This window comes from Myotis lucifugus, unplaced genomic scaffold (assembly GCF_000147115.1).
Source record: "Myotis lucifugus unplaced genomic scaffold, Myoluc2.0 scaffold_194, whole genome shotgun sequence".
NCBI lineage: Eukaryota > Metazoa > Chordata > Mammalia > Chiroptera > Vespertilionidae > Myotis > Myotis lucifugus.
Genome location: NW_005871242.1, coordinates 138288 through 157492, shown reverse-complemented (window position 1 = coordinate 157492; position 19205 = coordinate 138288). Strand labels below are relative to the sequence as shown.

The window sequence follows — 19205 nt, the reverse complement described above, 5'->3', positions numbered from 1 at the left end:
AAATAAAGGAGTAATAACAATTTCCAAACCACCCGACTTGAACAAGTCAGAGGCGGGCGCCCCAACTCCCCAATCGGCCTTGTTCTGAGCCCGACCAGGGGCTGCACCTAGGGATTGGGCGTGCCCTCTGCCACCCAGGAGCAGGCCTAAGCCAGCAGGTCGTTATCTCCCGAGGGGTCCCAGACTGCAAGAGGGCACAGGCTGGGCTGAGAGACCCCCCCCCCCCCGAGTGCACAAATTTTTGTGCACCGGGCCTCTAGTCTATAATAATAAAAGCATAATATGCTAATCAGACTGGCTGTCCTCCTGGACGACCTTCCAGATGAAGCCGGGGCTGCAAGGGAAGCCTGGGTCCCAGGTGCCAGAGGGAAGCCGGTGCTGGCAGCCGGGGAAAGGAAGACCTACTCTTGCATGAATTTTGTGCATTGGGCCTCTAGTTGAGATGTAATTGACAAACAGCAGTGTCCTTTAAGTCTTTATGCTAGAGTTAAGTGATAGCACACTACCATATTACATTATTAAAATATTCTCATTTACTACATACTTTACCAGCATATTTTATATTTTCATATGTTTTCTTTTGCTACATAACATCCTTTTCTTTAGCTTTAAGAACTCCTTTCACCATTTCTTGCAAAGGGTGTTTAGTGGTGATGAATTCCCCCAGCTCTTGCTTATTTGGGAAAGTGTCTCTTCATTTTGGAAAGACTACTTTGCTGGTAAGTATTCTTGTTTGGCAGTTTTGTTTATTTTTCCTTTCTGTATTTTGAGTATATCATCTCACTCTCTTCTTGCCCTGTGAGATTTCTGCTGAGGAAACTGCTGATAAACCTTCTGGTGGGGGGGGGGGGGCAGGAGGGGGGTCACTTAATGTGAGATTTTTTTTCTGTTACTGATTTTAAAATTCTCTCTTGTCTTTGATTTTAGACCATTTTATTATTGTGTCTTGGAAAAGATTATTTTAGGTTGAAATTTTGAGGTGACATCAACCTCATGAATTAGATATCTAAATCTCTTGTCAGGTTTGGGAATTTTTCACCCATTGTTCCTTTAAGTTTTTTCCCCTCTCCCCTACCCTGCCCCCCACCCCCCGACTCCAATAAAGCATAGATTGTTTCTTTATTCACATCACATAATTAACATAGGCTTTCTTCATTCTTATTCATCCTTTTTTCTTTGTGCTCTTCTGACTGTATGTTTTCAATGGTCTGTATTATAGTTCACTGATTATTTTCTTGGTCAGGTCTGCTGTGAAGCTCTATTGAAATCTTCAGTACAGTCATTTTACTGTTTAATTCTAGAATTTCTGCTTTTTTAATATATATTTTATTGATTTTTTACAGAGAGGAAGGGAGAGGGATAGAGTTAGAAACATTGAGGAGAGAGAAACATCAATCAGCTGCCTCCTGCACACCTCCAACTTGGGGATGTGCCCACAACCAAGGTGCATGTCCTTGACCAGAATCAAACCTGGGACCCTTCAGTCCACAGGCCAACGCTCAATCCACCGAGCCAAACTGGTTAGGCCTCTGCTTTGTTTTTTAATGACTTTTATTTCTTGTTGATTTTCTCATTTTGTTCATACATTATTTTTCTATTTTTTCTAAATAATTTTATTTTCTGTGTTTCTTGTACTTCACTGAATTTGAGAGGATTATTCTGGATTCTTAGTCAAACAGTTTATAGATTTCCATTCCTTTAGGGTTAGTTTTGGAATTTTATTCGTTTCCTTTGGAGGAGGTATATTTCCTTGATTATTCATGATGCCTATGGACTTGCATTGATGTCTGTCCATATAAAGATCTTCCAGTCTTTACAGGCTGACTTCTACAGTCAAAGCATTTCACCAGTCAGCCCTGTCCAGAAATTCTGGGTGGGAGTCTGTGTAGTTTCTGTGTAAGCAGTTCCTTTGGAAGTCTTGTGCAGCTGGTGCTAGGTTAGGTCCAAAGCCAGGATGGCAGTACTCAGCCTAGTGCTGGGCTCTGCTGGGAACCTGGGTTCAGAGGTGCTCCCTGGAGTCTGGGTTCATGGACATTAATAGGAAGCCGCCCAGGGCCACAGGGCTAGTTCTGCTGGGACATGTCTTGGTTAGCTGGGAACTGCCCTTGGTGTAGGGGAGCCAGCTGGTGCTGGGATGAGCCTGAAACATGGGCTTACAGAAACAGTTGGAAGCTTGTTGTCATGGGAATCAGCTGGTGCCTGGGTGGGCTAAAAGCCTGGTGCCACAGGAAAGGCCTGGGGCCATGTAAACCAGTAGGTACTGGTGTGGATCAGGGAGCCATCTAGGATCCTGGAGCTGAGGAGTCTGACTGGAACCAATGGGCTGTCTGTGGCCTCTAAGCCGCATATGGCAGCCTGAGCTTGCTAGTACTCAGGTGGGCCAAGAACCTCATTCACAGTAGTTCTCTGAGAGCCTGTAGACAATGAAGCTGATTTGAGCAATACAGCTGTCTAGAGCTATTGGAGTTGGCAGGAACTAGAGTGAAACTTGGGCCTCGATTTGTGAGAGACTGATGGGAGGCTGATGCCTTTGGAACTGCCTTGGGGCCACAGGAAACACCTAGGGCTGCTCTAGCTGGTTGGCACCAAAGCGAGATAGGGACTTGGGTTTTGCAGGAACCTGCTGAAAGCGTGGTGCTGTGGGAGCCAATTGGGTCCATAGGTGCTGCCTACAGCTGTTGTAGCCAGGAGGTACCAGGGTTAACGAGGAACTTGGATTAATAGGGACTCATTGGGTACCTGGTACCAAGGAAGTTTCTGTGGACCATGGGAGCTACCTGGGACTCCTACAGCTGGCTGTCACTAAGATGAGCCTGGAGCCTTGGTTCATGGGATCCTATTGGGATCTTGTATCATAAGGTTACTGACACTGGCAGGTGCTCTGTTGAGGCAATGTCCTGGGTTCATGGGAGTCTGCTGGGGGCCTGGTGTTGTAGGAGTTGCTGAGTGTTTCCGTTGCCCCTCCTAATGTCATTACTTTTGGATTCTCCTATTTGTCTTTTTTTGATCAGCTATTCTTCCCATTCTGCTAGTGTTTTGGCTTTCTCTATTGTTGATGACTAATATTTTTCTCCCAAAATCTATGTAGTTCATTTCATTTCTTCTCATCCTAACTTGCATCTGTATCCTTCATCAACATCTACAGAAGCTCTAAAACTCTACCTCTCAGACACAGAGAGAATTACTATAATTTAATGAGCCCAACCCAAACCCTCTCTGCCTCTACCTGCAGAAGCAGTGCTGAGTAAGTAAAGAGGGTGGGTATGTGGCACAAGAAAAATATTGTTTAGACCTGCCTGACCGTTTTGTTCTTGGGTTGACCAACATTTCTTCTATTGGGAAATTACTTTATAACTTTTCTTTAAATGCTATATTTTGTTTTCTGTGTATTTTTTATAGATATGATGTTAACTTAGAATTTAGTAATTTCAAGTCCATTCCAAAGAAGCCAGTTCTATTAGGGTCCTGGATGTAAGCAACATGTTATAACCAAATTATACCTGAGCATCCCATGACTAAATTTAAGGGGTTGTGTACTTCTAAAGTTATGATATATGGTGAAATATGGAAGCATTTAGAAAATAGTTGCTAGGATCTAACTGACTGAAAACATTATAAAATTTACATATTGACTTATTGCTTAGCTATGTAATGATACACCCCTTCATTTTTGACTTGCTCATACATATAAGAGAAGACTAAAAGGCACAGAGTAAACACACTTAGGGAGCCCACTGATGTCTCAGAAAAGCATTTAATATCTTTCTAAGGAAGTTATATGTAGAATAATTTTTCGTTTTAATTCAGAACACTTAGAAAGTTTCTTCTTCCTGGTCCAAACTCTAGAAATAAAAGAAAAAAAATGAAGAAAACTACTTGGGTATTGGCAGAAAAGCAAACTCGTTAGAAGGGAGAAACTGTCAGGCTGGCATCAGAACATTCCACAGTAATATGTTACCAAGTTAAGAGAAAAGTCTGATCCCAAAATACTTTTCTCAGCTAGTATTTCATTTAATCACAAAGGTATCATGAATATGAAGATAATCTCAAAAATGAAAGAACCTGAGGAATGAATGAATGATGAGCTAACTACCCCAATAAAGTGTTACCTCCTAATTGGCCAATGAAGTAGAAATCAAAATAAAGAAAGAAGAGAGAGGCCACAGCAAAGGACTGATGGACAACATTGGATCCTTTTATTACAAAACTAAGAGTAGAAAAAGTTATGAGAATTGTGGGTATTGAATGAACCAGTTTTATGGAAATAGAAATAAGTTAAATTAACATGATTACTTGAACAAAAATATATAGTAAAAGTTGACTCTTTTTTACTAATGTTGATTTCTAATGTGTTTTCTGCACATTAGTGGAATCTTTTAGAAAGTATGTCCTATCCTGCAGAAACATTTTTTAAGTCCTTATGATACACTAAAAAAATTCCAAATTCTTTGAAGAGAAAAAATTTTCCTAATTTCAACACTAAGAAAGAATTATAATCAATAATTTGGTGTATTTATTTCTAGTCTTTTTTTATGCAATTTAAGAGAGTTTGGAAAATGTTTATAATGTTTGATTCTTTATTTTTTTCTCAATGCTAGAAAATATGTTTTTTCTAACATTAAATTACAATTATTTCTGCTGATTAGCTTTCCCCTAAAGATGTTACAAAACTTTTAGAAATAAAAATACAAGTATAAACAAATAATTGATTAATGGTAATTACTATTTTTTAAATACTATTTTCTAGGGTCAAATCTCAGAATTTGATACCTATACTTATATTTAATTCTAAGAAGAGGAAGTTAGAAGTTCATGGATTTAAATTATTTCCCCAAGATTACTCATTTAAAGTTGCCATGCCAGAAATGATGTTGTATATTAATCTTAGTTAAAGGTGATGATTAAGTAAATGGAAATGTGCTCATGTATGTGATATGATTAAAGTAGAAAGAGACTAAGCAGATGACCTGAAACAATAAGATGAATATTGTAGTGAACCAATATCTGAGCTCAATGTTGAGTATATCTCAGGAATGAAGAAAGACCCAGGAGTAATTCACCAAAAGCAAAAAATGAAATGTAAAAATCAAAAATACCAAATTTCTAGGAAAATTTGATCAAGCATGCTTAACACTGGAACGTAATCTGGTTAAATGACTGAACTGGAAAGGCAGGAAGCATCCAGTATAATAATTGGGGCAGAGTGGAGCCTGAAGGGAGTTGGAGAGGGTATTCTCTGTCTAAAGTAAATGAAACCCATTAGACCTATTGGCCTCCACCATGTACAGAGGGTAAGGAATAGAGCATGCTCAGTGTACCTAGAGGGGCACATGGGATTGATGAGGCTTCAGGACTGAGGTTACTATGAGGAGAATTCTGTTTGTACCACCCGGGTCCCTTCAGATGTCTTTTACCATTTCACTGTGCCTTTGGACTGGCTTCTGTGTCCTCATGCTTAAGGACCTGCACCCTAGCCTCTCTTTGGAGGACCTCTTAAGAACTCCTGGAGCTGCTTTTCCTTCCTATGCAGAAAGCTGGCAAGCCAGGGAATGCCTATCCTGCCAGTGCAGCTTTGAGTGAATGAGTTTCTGGCTCAAGGAATTATAACCTTGCATTGTGTCTGGCAAAGTCTAAGACATAATTCATAGCCACACTGAAACTCAAGCTGAAGCTGGGGATTTTTCTGAATCTCATACCCGCTAGGATTCTTCCTATATCCAGTCTCACTTTTCCAATACTTAATTGGTCACTCCCAGGAGCACTTCCGTAGTAAATTACTTGCACATAAATCCTTGTCTGAGTGTCTGAATCTTGGGAACCTGACTTGAGACACATGAGTGGTGCATTTTGGAAAGTGGTGTGGAAGAAAGGTCAGATACACAGAATGAGGCCAATTTCAGACGGCCTCGCATGTCAGACAAAAGAGGGACCTCTTTCTGTGGATCACAGCAATGCCTGTTGTTTTGTTGAATGGTCAGTATTGAAGTTGGACCTACTGTTTGATTTATCCCTCTGCCATATGCTACTTCCTTTGCAAATCACCCTATTGAGTTTATCCCTGCAGAGCAGATTCCTATGCAGAACGGACTTGTTCCCCATCTCTAGAATTCTTTCACATACAACAGCAATTTTCAACTTGGTTAAAGATCTTTCCTCTTCACCTTAAATGAAACTGTAACCAAGAGCCTAATATAGAAGAATAAAAGTTGATTGATCCAGAGATAGTCTGCTCATGGAAGTTGGCTCTGACTCTTTACGCACATAGGCAAACAAAGTAAGTCTCTGGGTGGAATAGAGTAAATAGTTGAGAGTTAACAACTTCCTTTTGAATCAATAGTTTCGTGAGCATAAAACTAAAGTGAGGGCCCTTCCAAAGGGAAGGAGCAGTTTATCCCCCCCAAAAGAAGAGCCCACCCAGGTGTTGAGGTGGATATTGAGCTAGAGCAGGGGAGCAGCGGGTGGAGCTGAAAGCCCTTAAGCCCCTGGCTGCTGGGGCTGTCTGCTCTCCCATGGAATTCTGCACAGCCCTGCCAGCGAGGGTGTCCTCAGTCTGCCTGACAGTGAAGAAGTTGATTCTTGTAGATTATGGCTCCTGGAGATCCTCCCCCTGAGTCTCCTTCCAGTAGTTTGACAATGCATCCCAGCCTCCCTGACTATTTGGGATTAAAGAAGTTCTGATAACATAATACAGAGGGAGCAGGAATGGTTATGCATCTGCCACCAGCAGAACTAACTGGGCCCTTTGGGACAGAAGAGATGGACATCACTGTTTCAGTTATCCAACGTGGGAATTCAGTTCCCTGAAACACATTCGCTCTTTAATCCTCTTCTTTGATCCTCACAAGCCTTTTAAGTAAGCTCTCTAAGGAGCTTCATTTTACTGGCAGAGAAACTGACTTTGAGCTATGCCCAGGTCTCACAGCGAGGACGTGGTATGGCTATGACCCTAATCCCGACAGTTTGGCCCAAAGGTTTGTTATTTCCACCATTACACTATAAAGCATGTCAGAATTTTTCGAAACACCTTTGGACTTGAAATTCAGGAAAGGTGCAGTATCTATTCTCCTGGACTCACATTGGAGATAGGATGAACCCCCAGTTTCAAAGCATAAAAAAGTTACTTACCAAGTCTGCTGGAGCCCACACCAGGACCAGGGTGACTGCAGTCCTCCCACTTGCAGAGCCAGCACAAGAAGTGAGCTGTCCAAACTGCTCCTTCCCTGGAGTCTACTTATGGTAGAGTCACCCAGGGATCTCTGGGAAATGTAGGTGTGGGGCCTTAGGTTGACCTTGTGTCCCTCCTTTTCAAATCAAGTCATTGGAGAAGATTAGAGAGCTATATTACATAATGAGCCCCAGCCACAGGCTGTGAGGAACATGTCCGGTGTTTGGCACAGTTCCTGCTTTCAAGGAACCTAATGCAAGATGTCTTATGTGTAATATGGGTTTTGGGAGGGTCCAGGAAAAGCAGATCCATTAAGCTAGAGGAGGCAGAAAATAGATGTTTTAACTTACTCTCTTGGGTTATGATACTGTTTTGTCATCAATTTCCATGAGGCCCCTCAGTTTCTATTCTCTTTCCTTTCATCTTCCATCCTCAGTCCCACTCATCACTCCCCACCCCACAAGGCCCTATATACGGTGATTGAAATGAGTCTGCATATATGGTATGAGTGTGATGTGTCTATGGTAGTGTGGTGGTGTTTCTGCTTGTGTTTTTAATTCACATTAATGATATTGCTCTATAACTCTTGCTGTTACTTATGCATCTCCCCCTATACTATGTTTTAAAATCTGTCTATGTGACACAATTGTTGCTTCATGCCCTCTTTTGGGCACAAATGGTTCTAGCTCATAGCTCTCCTGTCCTATTGCATGGACTAGGGAGGCCTTTCTCTTGTTTTGTGCTCACGCAGTCTAGATGGAGGTGCAACTTAGTGCTCCTGGGAACACCACTCAGCCCTGGCTGATGAGAGTTGAAGGATAAATACCCTCAAGTTCTACCTGCTTAGGTGGGACTACTCTGGGGCATGAACAACACTGCCGCCCCTCCCGCAGTCATCCTCTCTAAGTCAGAGTCTCCCAAAAAGCTGGAACCGCTGCAGAAGCTCTTTATCAGAGGTTTGAGCTTTGAAACAACCTGTGAGTGTCTGAGAAGCCTTTCTGAGCAATGGGGACGCTCACAGACTGTGTGGTGATGAGACATCCAAACACCGAGTGCTCCAGAGGCTTTGGGTCTGTCATGTGTGCCATTGTGGAGGAGGTGGATGCAGCCATGAATGCAAGGCCACATGAGGTGAGTGGAAGAGTTGTGGAACCAAAGAGAAGATTCTCAAAGACCTGGTGCCCACTTAACTCTGAAAAAGATTTTTGGTGGTGGTATCAAAGAAGACACTGAAGAACATTACCTAAGAGATTATTTTGAACAGTATGGGAAAATTGAAGTGATTGAAATCATGACTGACTGGGGCAGTGGCAAAAAGAAAGACTTTGCTTTTGTAATCCTTGATGACCATAACTCTGTATACAAGGTTGTCATTCAGAAATACCATCTGTGAATGGCCACCACTGTGAGGTAAGAAGAGCCCTGTCTAAGCAAGAGATGTGATGGCTAGTGCTTCATCCAGCCAAAGAGGTCAAAGTCGTTCTGGAAACTTCGGAGTAAGTTGTGGAGGTGGTTTTGGTGGGAATGATAACTTGATCATGGGGGAAACTTCAGTGGTCAAGGTGGCTTTGGTGGCAGCCATGATGGTGGTGGATATGGTCGCAGTGCGGATGGCTCCAATGGATTTGGTAATGATGGTGGTTATGGAAGAGGTATTCCTCCAATGACTCAGGAGGAAGCAGAACCTGTGGAAGTGGTGGACAGGGTTATGGAATCCAGGGCAGTGGCTATAGTGAGAGTGGCAGCTGTGACAGCTATAACCATGGAGGAGGCACAGGTGGCTTTGGCAGTGGTAGTGGAAGCAATTTTGGAGGTGGCAGAAGCTACAAGGATTTCAGCAATTACAATGATCAATCTTCAAATTTTGGACCCACCAAAAAAAGAAACTTTGATTATTTTATTTTCTCATCACCATTTATTTCCTCTATGCCCTCTTCCACCTCCACCCATCCCCCTTCACCCCTGCAATCACCACACTGTCGTCTTATGTCCATGATTTCTCTTTTTTGTTCTTTTTTGCTCAATCCCTCTCCCCCACCTTCCCCTCAACCCCCAAGCTGTCTGCCTGCTCTCTATGAGTCTGTCTCTATTTTGCTTGGTAGTTCAGTTTGTTCATTAAATTGAAAGGAGGAAACTTTGGAGCCAGAAGCTCTGGCCTCTATGGTGGTGGAAGCCTATACTTTGCCAAACTATGAAACCAAGGTGGCTATGGCAGGTGCAGCAGTAGCTATAGCAGTGGCAGAAGGTTTTAATGACTTCCAGGAAACAAATGTTAGCAGGGGAAGAGAGCCAGAGACATTACAGGGAAGCTACAGGTTACAACAGATTTGTGAACTCAGCCAAGCACAGTGGTGGCAGGGCCTAGCTGCTACCAAGGCCTAGCTGTTATCTATTAGCTAAATTAAAAATAAGAAAAGTAAAAGCTTTTTTGAAGAGAGAAGATTGAACTTTTCTCCTTTTAAAAAAAATATGTTTTATTGATTTGAGGGAGAAAGGAAGGCAGAGAGAGATAGAAACATCAGTGAGAGAGAAACATCGACCAGTTGTCTACTACACGCCCCCCACTGGGGATTGAGCCTGCCACCCAGGCATGTGCCCTGACTAGGAATCCAACCAGTGACCTTTTGTTTCATGGATTGACGCTCAACTACTGAGCCACACCAGAGGACTCTTTCAACACTTTAAATATTTCACTTTTTGCTTGCATGGTTTCTGAAAAGAAATTTAATATAATATATATTTAATAAATTTAATAAAATTTACCAAATTTAATAAAACATATATTTTGAACAATATATGCAGAATGGACTGTTTTGTTCAAAACAATAATAGCAACGATGTATTGTGTGATTATGGCTAATTGGTAAGTGAAATGAATGACAAGTGTAATGAAGGATGTGAAGAAGGATTTGGAATACTACACAGTGTTATAAAATATCTGCATTATATATGAAGCATTACCAGATTAGTGGTGAAAGTATGCTGCAAACTCTTGGGCAAGTAATGCAAACATTTTTTAAATAAGTACAACTGATATGCTAAGAGAAGACAGACATGGAATCCTAAGATGTTATATTAAAACTAAGAAGGCAGAAAAGGCAGGAAAAAAATGCAACAAACAAAAAACAGTTAAAAATATGATAGATATGAATCCAACTATTAAGTAACCACTTAGATGTGAATAGCATAAATGCACTAATTAAAAGACATACAATCTAGCCCTCGCTGGTTTGGCTCAGTGAATAGAGTGTTGGCCTGCAGACTGAAGGGTCCCGAGTTTGATTCTGGTCAAGGGCACATGCCCGGGTTTCAGGCTTGATCCCCAGTGGGGGGCATGCAGGAGGCAGCCGATCAATGATTCTCTCTCATCATTGATGTTTCTATCTCTCTCTCCCTCTCCCTTTCTCTTTGAAATCAATACAAATATATTTAAAAATAAAAAAGACATTCGATCTTAATTAATGAACAAAATAGATCCAGAGACATAGAAGCATGGACTAGACTGCCAAACCTCAGAGGGAAGATAGGGGTGGGTGCGAAGAGATCAACTAAAGAACTTGTATGCATATATGCATAACTCCTGGACACAGACAATAGGGTGGTGAAGGCCTGGGGTAGGGGCCGGGGCAGGGGCAGACTAGAAGGAGTCAATGGGTGGGAAAAGGGAACATATGTAATACTTTCAACAATAAAGATTTTTTAATTAATTGTTTAAAATAAAAAATAAAAGACATACACTCTTCCAAGACTTAATCAGGAAGAAATAGAAAATCTGAACAGACTGATTACTAGAAATGAAATTGAATCAGTAATGAAAAAACTGCCAACAAACCAAAGTCCTCGGCCAGGTGGCTTCACAAGTGAATTCTACCAAACAGTCAAAGAAGGATTAATACCTCTCCTTCTCAAACTATTAAAAAAACAAACAAACAAACAAAACAACAAAACCAAAAAACTGAAGAGGAGGGAAATCTCCCAAACTCATTTTACAAGGCCTGGATTACCCTAATATGAAAGCCAGACAAAGATACTACAAAAAAAAAGCAAATGATAAGCCAATAACCCTGTTGAACACGGATGTTAAAATCCTCAATATAATATTAGCAAACCAAATCCAACAATACGTTAAAAAGGATCATACACTATGACCAAATGGGATTTATTCCCAGGATGCAAGCTTGGTTCAATATCCACAAATCAATTAACATGATATACCACATAAACAAAATGAAGGATAAAAATTATGTCATGATCAATAGATGCAGAAAAATCATTTGACAAAATCTAGGATCTATTTATAATAAAAATTATCAGCAAAGTGGGGAGAGAGGCAATATACCTCAACATAATGAAGGCCATATATGACAAACCATAGCTAACATCATGCTCAACAATAAAAAGCTAAAAACTTTTTCTTTAAGATCAGTAAGAAAACAAAAATTCCACTCTCACTTTTTGCAGATAAGAAATGAAATACATTTAAATTGGAATGGAAGAAGTAAAACTGCCATGTGCAGATGACATGATACTATATACTAAGTCTAGAACAGTGGTCGGCAAACTCATTAGTCAACAGAGCCAAATATCAACAGTACAATGATTGAAATTTCTTTTGAGAGCCAAATTTTTTAAACTTAAACTGTATAGGTAGGTACATTGTTATTAACTTAATTAGGATACTCCTAAGGCTTAGGAAGAGCCACACTCGAGGGGCCAAAGAGCCGCATGTGGCTCTCGAGCCGCAGTTTGCCGACCACGGGGCTAGCCAATTGCCCAAAACCATTTATTGCATCACCTGTCTTTTCCCCATTTAATTGAAATGTGGTTTTTATTCTGTTGTATATTCTTACATGTATTTGGAGATATTTCTCTTGTATTTCATTGATCTGTTTCTCTTCCTGCCCCAGCATCATGTTATTTTAGCTACTTAGCTTTATAACAAGTTTTAACATTTGCCAGGCTAGTTTTTAATTCTGTTTTGGACAAGTTGACTTTCTGAACCCTGTGGGATTTCTAACATGATATCAGAAGGTTCAGTAAGCAGTACCCAAAGAGAAGCCAACAAATTCATTCTATTGAGCAAGACAGTAGGAGAGGTATTTCCGAGTATTTCTGGTATTAGTGATAATCTTAGTCTCAATGTGGACACTGTCAGCACTTTGATTAAAATTATTATACTTGCTTAAACTGGTAACCTGTGAATCACTTGGGAATGAACAAAACTGCTCTAATAAATTGCTCTAAATCAGTCCAAGTTGAAGAAGAGCTCACCAGATTGTTTTCAAAACCCATTTTTCTCAAAAGTAATTTTTAACTTACCAACAGTTTTGTTTCTTCTTGTAGTCTTTAACCAACAATTGAATCACTCATGTATGTAAGTATTAATTATAAAATATGTTGGCATAATAACCCACTACAAAAACCATAGCATGTGGTAACAACTGATTTAAGGCATTCTAAGAATAATAAGAATTGCAAGAAACCCATGGGACAGGTAGAGAGCATATATCATTATCTCAGAGAGGAAGGGAGAGGGAGAGAGATATAGGCACATCAATGATGAGAGTGAGTTATTGATTGGCTGCTTCCTGAATGCCCCCCATTGGGGATGAAGCTTGCAAACTGGGCATGTGCTCTGACCGGGAATTGAACCCTGACCTCCTAGTTCATAGGTTGATGCTCAACCACTGAGCCAGGCTGGACGGGATGCAGCTTCTTTTGTGCATTTAGAATTAAGAAGATTATATGGAAGTGGGAGAAATTGAGGTGGGGAATTATATGTTTTCTTGAGGGTATTTTCACTTCTGAGAGGACTGAAAAGAGGCATTTCCAAGGTGCTTAGTTAACCTGATGCCCAGAAACAATGGACAGGGCTTGCTTTCAGCAAAGATTAAACCTTTTACTAAAGAAGTTCTATGGCAGGTGTGTGACTACCCACCATGACCTGCCAGGTAAGAATTTATGATCAGATCACCCTGTGAGGTTACTTTCAGTTCGATTTATTACAGCACCCCCCTCTTTTTGTGCACAGATGCATGTATATACATGTGTCTCTCCTAAGAGGATGATTGTGATGTTTATATCTCAGTACTTATTTTTATTTTCCTTAGGTTTTTGCATTAGCCAGGACTTCTGGAATAATGTTAAAGAAGGAAATTTAAAAAGAGAGAGGGGGGGGGAGGGGGAAGGTGGAAGTTAATTAGGCAATAATTTTGTAGTTTAGTAATTCGAACTCTGGGTACACTTATGTAAATATTGGGAAGTATAACTTCTCTTTGATTAATAAAATATCATAAGCTTATCTGAACACAAGTATGAAATATATGTGCACCACAACCAAATATGAGTATAAATCTGCTCCATAGATTGCTAACTTTAGTAAGAATTTTTTTTCTAAGACTCTGTGTTACCAAAGCATAAATTAGTATAATCAACACAAATACAAAAGCACAAAATTTGTTTTCAGTCTTAAATTTTTAATTGAATTTACAGAATAATTTACAACAATGTCAGATGTTTAACTTTTGAAAGAATAAACCTTTACATTGATTCCCTTGATATGGATGAAAAACTTGAGTTATACTGGAATTAATTTAACTGGGTTTTTAATTTAAATGGGTTTTCTCTCTTAAACATCTCATGGCGTGGATAGAGAGCTGGCTTCACTTAACTCTGTATAAGTCCCTCTGCTAATGGAACACACATTGGCAAGATCACACTCACTTTTCCTACATACAAAAGACATCAGGAAATTAAAAACAAGTGGCATTATTTTATGAAAAGTTATTTGTTCCAAATGAAAACATTCACTTCAAAATGATTGGTAATCAGAGCTTCTGTAGCTGCAAGTTTTAAATCGCATTGTAGGCAACTATCCTTTAAAATATGCTTATTCTGGAAATACAGATATTCTGGTAATCTCATTTTCAACAGTGAAGACTCCTCTCTATAGACTCCAGGTTCTATAGACTCCAAGTTCTGAGGGAGAGGCAGGGTAATGGGTGAATCAGAAAAAATTAGGCAATAGAAAGGAATACCATAAACTCTTAATCCACAAGTCTAAGAGTTCAATGAAATTCAGCCTATGAACACTTACTAAGCACTCACTGTGTGCCATGCATGGGCAGCAGAGGATAGAGAGTGACAGAAACCCTTTGCTTGACCAAACTGTCAACAGCCTCCTGAACCTTCTTCTAGTCCAGGGGTGGGCAACCTTTTTGTGAGTGCGGGCCAAAACCAGCAAAATCTCTGACTCAAAATTCTCCTGTGTGCCAACCCTAATTTTTTGAGAACATGTTACACCTACTTGATATCTCTTTTTTTTTATTGCTTAAAGTATTACAAAGGGTATTACATATGTGTCCCTTTTTTTCCCCCCACCCTTGACAATCCCCTGGCCTCCCCTACCCCCCAGTGTCTTACGTCCATTGGTTATGCTTATATGCATGCATACAAGTCCTTCGGTTGATCTCTTACCCCCCTCCCTCCTGTCCCCCAACCCTCCCCGGCCTTCCCGCTGCAGTTTGACAATCTGTTTGAGGCAGCTTTGCCTCTGTATCTGTTATTATTCATAAGTTTATAATGGTCTTTATTATCAATGAATGAGTGAGATCATGTGGTATTTTTCCTTCATTGACTGGCTTATTTCACTTAGCGTAATGCTCTCCAGTTCCATCCATGCCGTTGCAAATGGTAAGAGTTCCTTCTTTTTTACAGCAGCATAGTATTCCATCGTGTAGAAGTACCACAGTTTTCTAATCCATTCATCTACTGATGGGCACTTAGGCTGTTTCCAGATCTTAGCTATGGTGAATTGTGCTGCTATGAACATAGGGGTGCATAGATCCTTTCTGATTGGTGTTTCTGTTTTCTTGGGATATATTCCTAGAAGTGGGATCACAGGGTCAAATGGGAGTTCCATTTTTAGTTTTTTGAGGAAACTCCATACTGTCTTCCAGAGTGGCTGCACAGTCTGCATTCCCACCAGCAGTGCACGAGTGTTCCTTTTTCTCCACATCCTCTCCTGCACTTGTTGTTTGTTGATTTGTTGATGATAGCCATTCTGACAGGTGTGAGATGGTACCTCATTGTTGTTTTGATTTGCATCTCTCGGATGATTAGTGACTTTGAGCATGTTTTCATATGTCTCTTGGCTTTCTGAATGTCCTCTTTTGAAAGGTGTCTATTTAGATCCTTTGCCCATTTTTTGATTGGATTGTTTATCTTCCTTTTGTTAAGTTGTATGAGTTCCCTATAAATTTTGGAGATTAGGCCCTTATCAGATATGACATTGGCAAATATGTTTTCCCACGAGGTGGGTTTTCTTGTTGTTTTGTTGATGGTTTCTTTTGCTGTGCAGAAGCTTTTTATTTTGATGTAGTCCCATTTGTTCATTTTCTCTTTAGTTTCAAGTGCCCTAGGAGCTGTATCAGTGAAGAAATTGCTTCGGCATATGTCTGAGATTTTGTTGCCTTCGGATTCTTCTAGAATTTTTATGGTTTCCCGTCATACATTTAAGTCCGTTATCCATTTTGAGTTTATTTTTGTGTATGGTGTAAGTTGGTGGTCTAGTTTCATTTTCTTGCATATATCTGTCCAATTTTCCCAACACCATTTATTGAAGAGACTATCCTGGCTCCATTGTATGTTCTTGCCTCCTTTGTCAAATATTAATTGAGCATATTGGTTCGGGCCGATTTCTGGGCTCTCTATTCTATTCCATTGATCTATATGTCTGTTATTGTGCCAGTACCAGGCAGTTTTGAGAACACTGGCTTTGTAATACAGCTTGATATCTGGTATTGAGATCCCGCCTACTTTGTTCTTTCTCAGGATTGCTGCAGCTATCCGGGGTCTTTTTTTATTCCAGATGAATTTTTGGAGAGTTCGTTCTAGATCTGTGAAGTATGCCGTTGGCATTTTAATGGGAAGTGCGTTGAATTTATAGATTGCTTTGGGTAGTATGGACATTTTAATGATGTTGATTCTACCAATCCAAGAACATGGTATGTTCTTCCATCTGTTTATGTCTTCCTCTATCTCTTTTTTCAACGTCCTGTAGTTTTCTCAGTAGAGGTCTTTTACCTCTTTAGTTAAGCTTATTCCTAGGTAGCTTAATTTTTTTGGTGTGATGGTAAATGGGATTGTTTTTATAATCTCTCTTTCTGAAAGTTCAGTATTGGTGTATATAAATGCCTCAGATTTCTTGGGGTTAATTTTGTATCCTGCTACATTGCCAAATTCATGTATTAAGTCTAGTAGTTTTTTGATGGAGTCTCTAGGGTTTTGTATGTATAATATCATGTCGTCTGCAAATAAGGACAGTTTTACTTCCTCTTTTCCAATTTGGATGCCTTTTATTTCTTCTTCTTGTCTAATTGCAATGTTGAATAGGAGTGGTGAGAGTGGGCATCCCTGTCTTGTTCCTGTTCTTAGGGGAAATGGTGTTAGTTTTTGTCCATTGAGTATGATGTTGGCTGTGGGCCTGTCATATATGGCTTTTATTATGTTGAGGTATGATCCTTCTACTCCCACCTTGCTGAGAGTTTTTATCAAAAATGGGTGTTGGATTTTGTCAAATGCTTTTTCTGCATCAATTGATATGACCATGTGGTTTTTTTCTTTCAATTTGTTTATGTGATGTATCACGTTTATTGATTTGCGAATATTGTACCATCCTTGCATCCCTGGGATAAATCCTACTTGGTCATGGTGTATGATCTTTCTGATGTACTGCTGGATCCGATTTGCTAAGATTTTGTTGAGGATTTTGGCATCTATGTTCATAAGGGATATTGGCCTGTAACTCTCTTTCATTGTGATGTCTTTACCTGGTTTTTGTATTAGGGTGATGCTGGCTTCATAGAATGAGCTTGGAAGTGTTCCTTCCTCTTGAATTTTTTGTAGTAGTCTGAGGAGGATAGGTTTTAGTTCTTCCTTGAATGTTTGGTAAAACTCTCCTGTGAAGCCGTCTGGCCCTGGGCTTTTGTTTGCTGGAAGCTTTCTGATGACTGCTTCAATTTCTTCCATAGTTATTGGCCTGTTGAGGTTTTTAGATTCTTCCTGATTGAGTTTTGGAATGTTGTATTTTTCTAGGAATTTGTCCATTTCCTCCAGGTTGTCTAGTTTGTTGGAGTAGAGCTGTCCATAGTATTTTTTAACAATCATTTGTGTTTCTGTGGGGTCTGTTGTTATTTCGCCTCTATCGTTTCTGATTTTGTTTATTTGGGTCCTTTCTCTTTGCTTCTTGGTGAGCCTGGCTAGAGGTTTGTCAGTCTTGTTTATCCTTTCAAAGAACCAGCTCTTGGTTTCATTGATTTTATGTATTGTTTTTTTGGTCTCTTTGTCATTTATTTCTGCTCTAATCTTTATTATCTCCTTCCTTCTGCTCACTCTGGGCTTTTCTTGTTGCTCTCTTTCTAATTCTTTGAGTTGTAGAGTTAGATTATTTACTACCATTTTTTCTTGTTTTTTGAGATTGGCCTGTAGAGCTATAAACTTCCCTCTCAGAACTGCTCTCATTGCGTCCCATAGGTTTTGGATTGTTGTGTTTTCATTGTCATTAGTTTCCAGGATGCTTTTAATTTCTTCTTTGATCTCATTGGTAACCCAATCAATATTTAATAACATGCTATTCAGCTTCCAAGTGTTTCAGTATTTTGGGTGTTTTTACTGTAGTTCATTTCTAATATTATGCCATCGTGTCTGAGATGATGCTTGGTATGATTTCATCTCTTGTATTTGGGGAGTCTTTGTTTGTGACCAATATGGTGGTCTGTTTTTGAATCTGTCTCATGAGCTCTTGAGTGGAATGTATATTCTGTGGCTTTGGGGTGAAGTGTTCTGAAGATGTCTATTAAGTCCATCTGGAGGCAGAACTCTGGAGATGGCCCCCTCAGGGGCGGCCCGGCCGCCGGCGGTCCCCGCACCAGCCCCCTGTCCTCCGGAGGCCCCTCAGCGCCAGGGCTGAGGCCCCCAGGCTGCAGCCCCAAGAGGAATGGGACCTCTCTGGAAGGAAACAGATGTGCCTCAAGCCCTTCTCTAGACGGGCAGGACAGCAGGCGGCCAAGGAGCAGGAACCCGTCCACCTGGACCGTGGAGGACGTGGTCCGGTTCGTGAAAGACGCTGACCCGCAGGCTCTGGGGCCTCACGTGGAGCTCTTCAGAAAGCATGAGATTGATGGCAATGCTCTCTTGCTGCTGAAGAGTGACATGATTATGAAATACTTGGGCCTGAAGCTGGGACCTGCGCTGAAACTCTGCTACCATATTGACAAACTGAAGCAGGCCAAGTTTTGAAGGTTTTTAGAAGCTAGAAGCAAAATCCAGCCAGCAGATCTCAAGATCATCTCTGCCTTACCAACATCCAGCCACCATGGAAAAACAGATTCCCTTCTTCAAAACAACAGGCACAAAGATGGGGTCTTTTTACAAAACTCTTTGCCTTTTTAAAAAGTCAACCTGGCCCATTTCAAAGGCTCTTTTGTGTTAATGATTTGCCAAAAAATTACAAAAATGCCTATGATCTGTAACATTCCTAACAGGTTGGTTGCCATCAGAGTGGGTCCTATTTGGACAATGAGAGAGTGGGGAACTGAGTGCTATCACCCAAGGAGAACCCTGGAGGGTTCCATGGGTGTGAAAAGAACCTTGGTCTTGCTCTGCAGGCCTTGTGGCCACGCCCACCACAGCACCACCTGTCTTTGACTGTGACCTGGGGACCTATCATTGTGAGCCTTGCTTGATTCAGCTCTGGACGGTGTCTTTGAAGATAAATGCCTCCCCTTGCACTATCTGGAAAACTTGAATTCTTTTGCTCTCTGAAAGAGGAGAAAAAAAAACCTTTTCTATTCCCAGTGATCTGAAGTACTGTGTTATCCCACTAGAGAGGAAAAAAAAAAAACCTTTTCTATTCCCAGTGATCTGAAGTACTGTGTTATCCCACTAGAGGGCAGACTGCTAATGAACAAGATCTAGCCTACACAGCATAGGGAATTTATTCCAAGGTCGGCACCACAGATTACAAACTTGGGAAGACCTA

The 19205-nt window shown here is 40.5% G+C and overlaps 1 protein-coding gene and 2 pseudogenes across 1 annotated transcript in view; 2 read left to right on the top strand and 1 right to left on the bottom strand.

Annotated features, from left to right (window-relative positions):
• Window positions 1-19205, bottom strand: part of LOC102433484 (arylamine N-acetyltransferase 1-like) — a 49392-nt gene that overhangs the window by 4986 nt on the left and 25201 nt on the right. The gene's annotated exons all lie outside the window — the stretch shown is intronic.
• Window positions 8070-9417, top strand: LOC102423409 (annotated as a pseudogene).
• On the top strand, window positions 17046-18562 carry LOC102433177 (annotated as a pseudogene).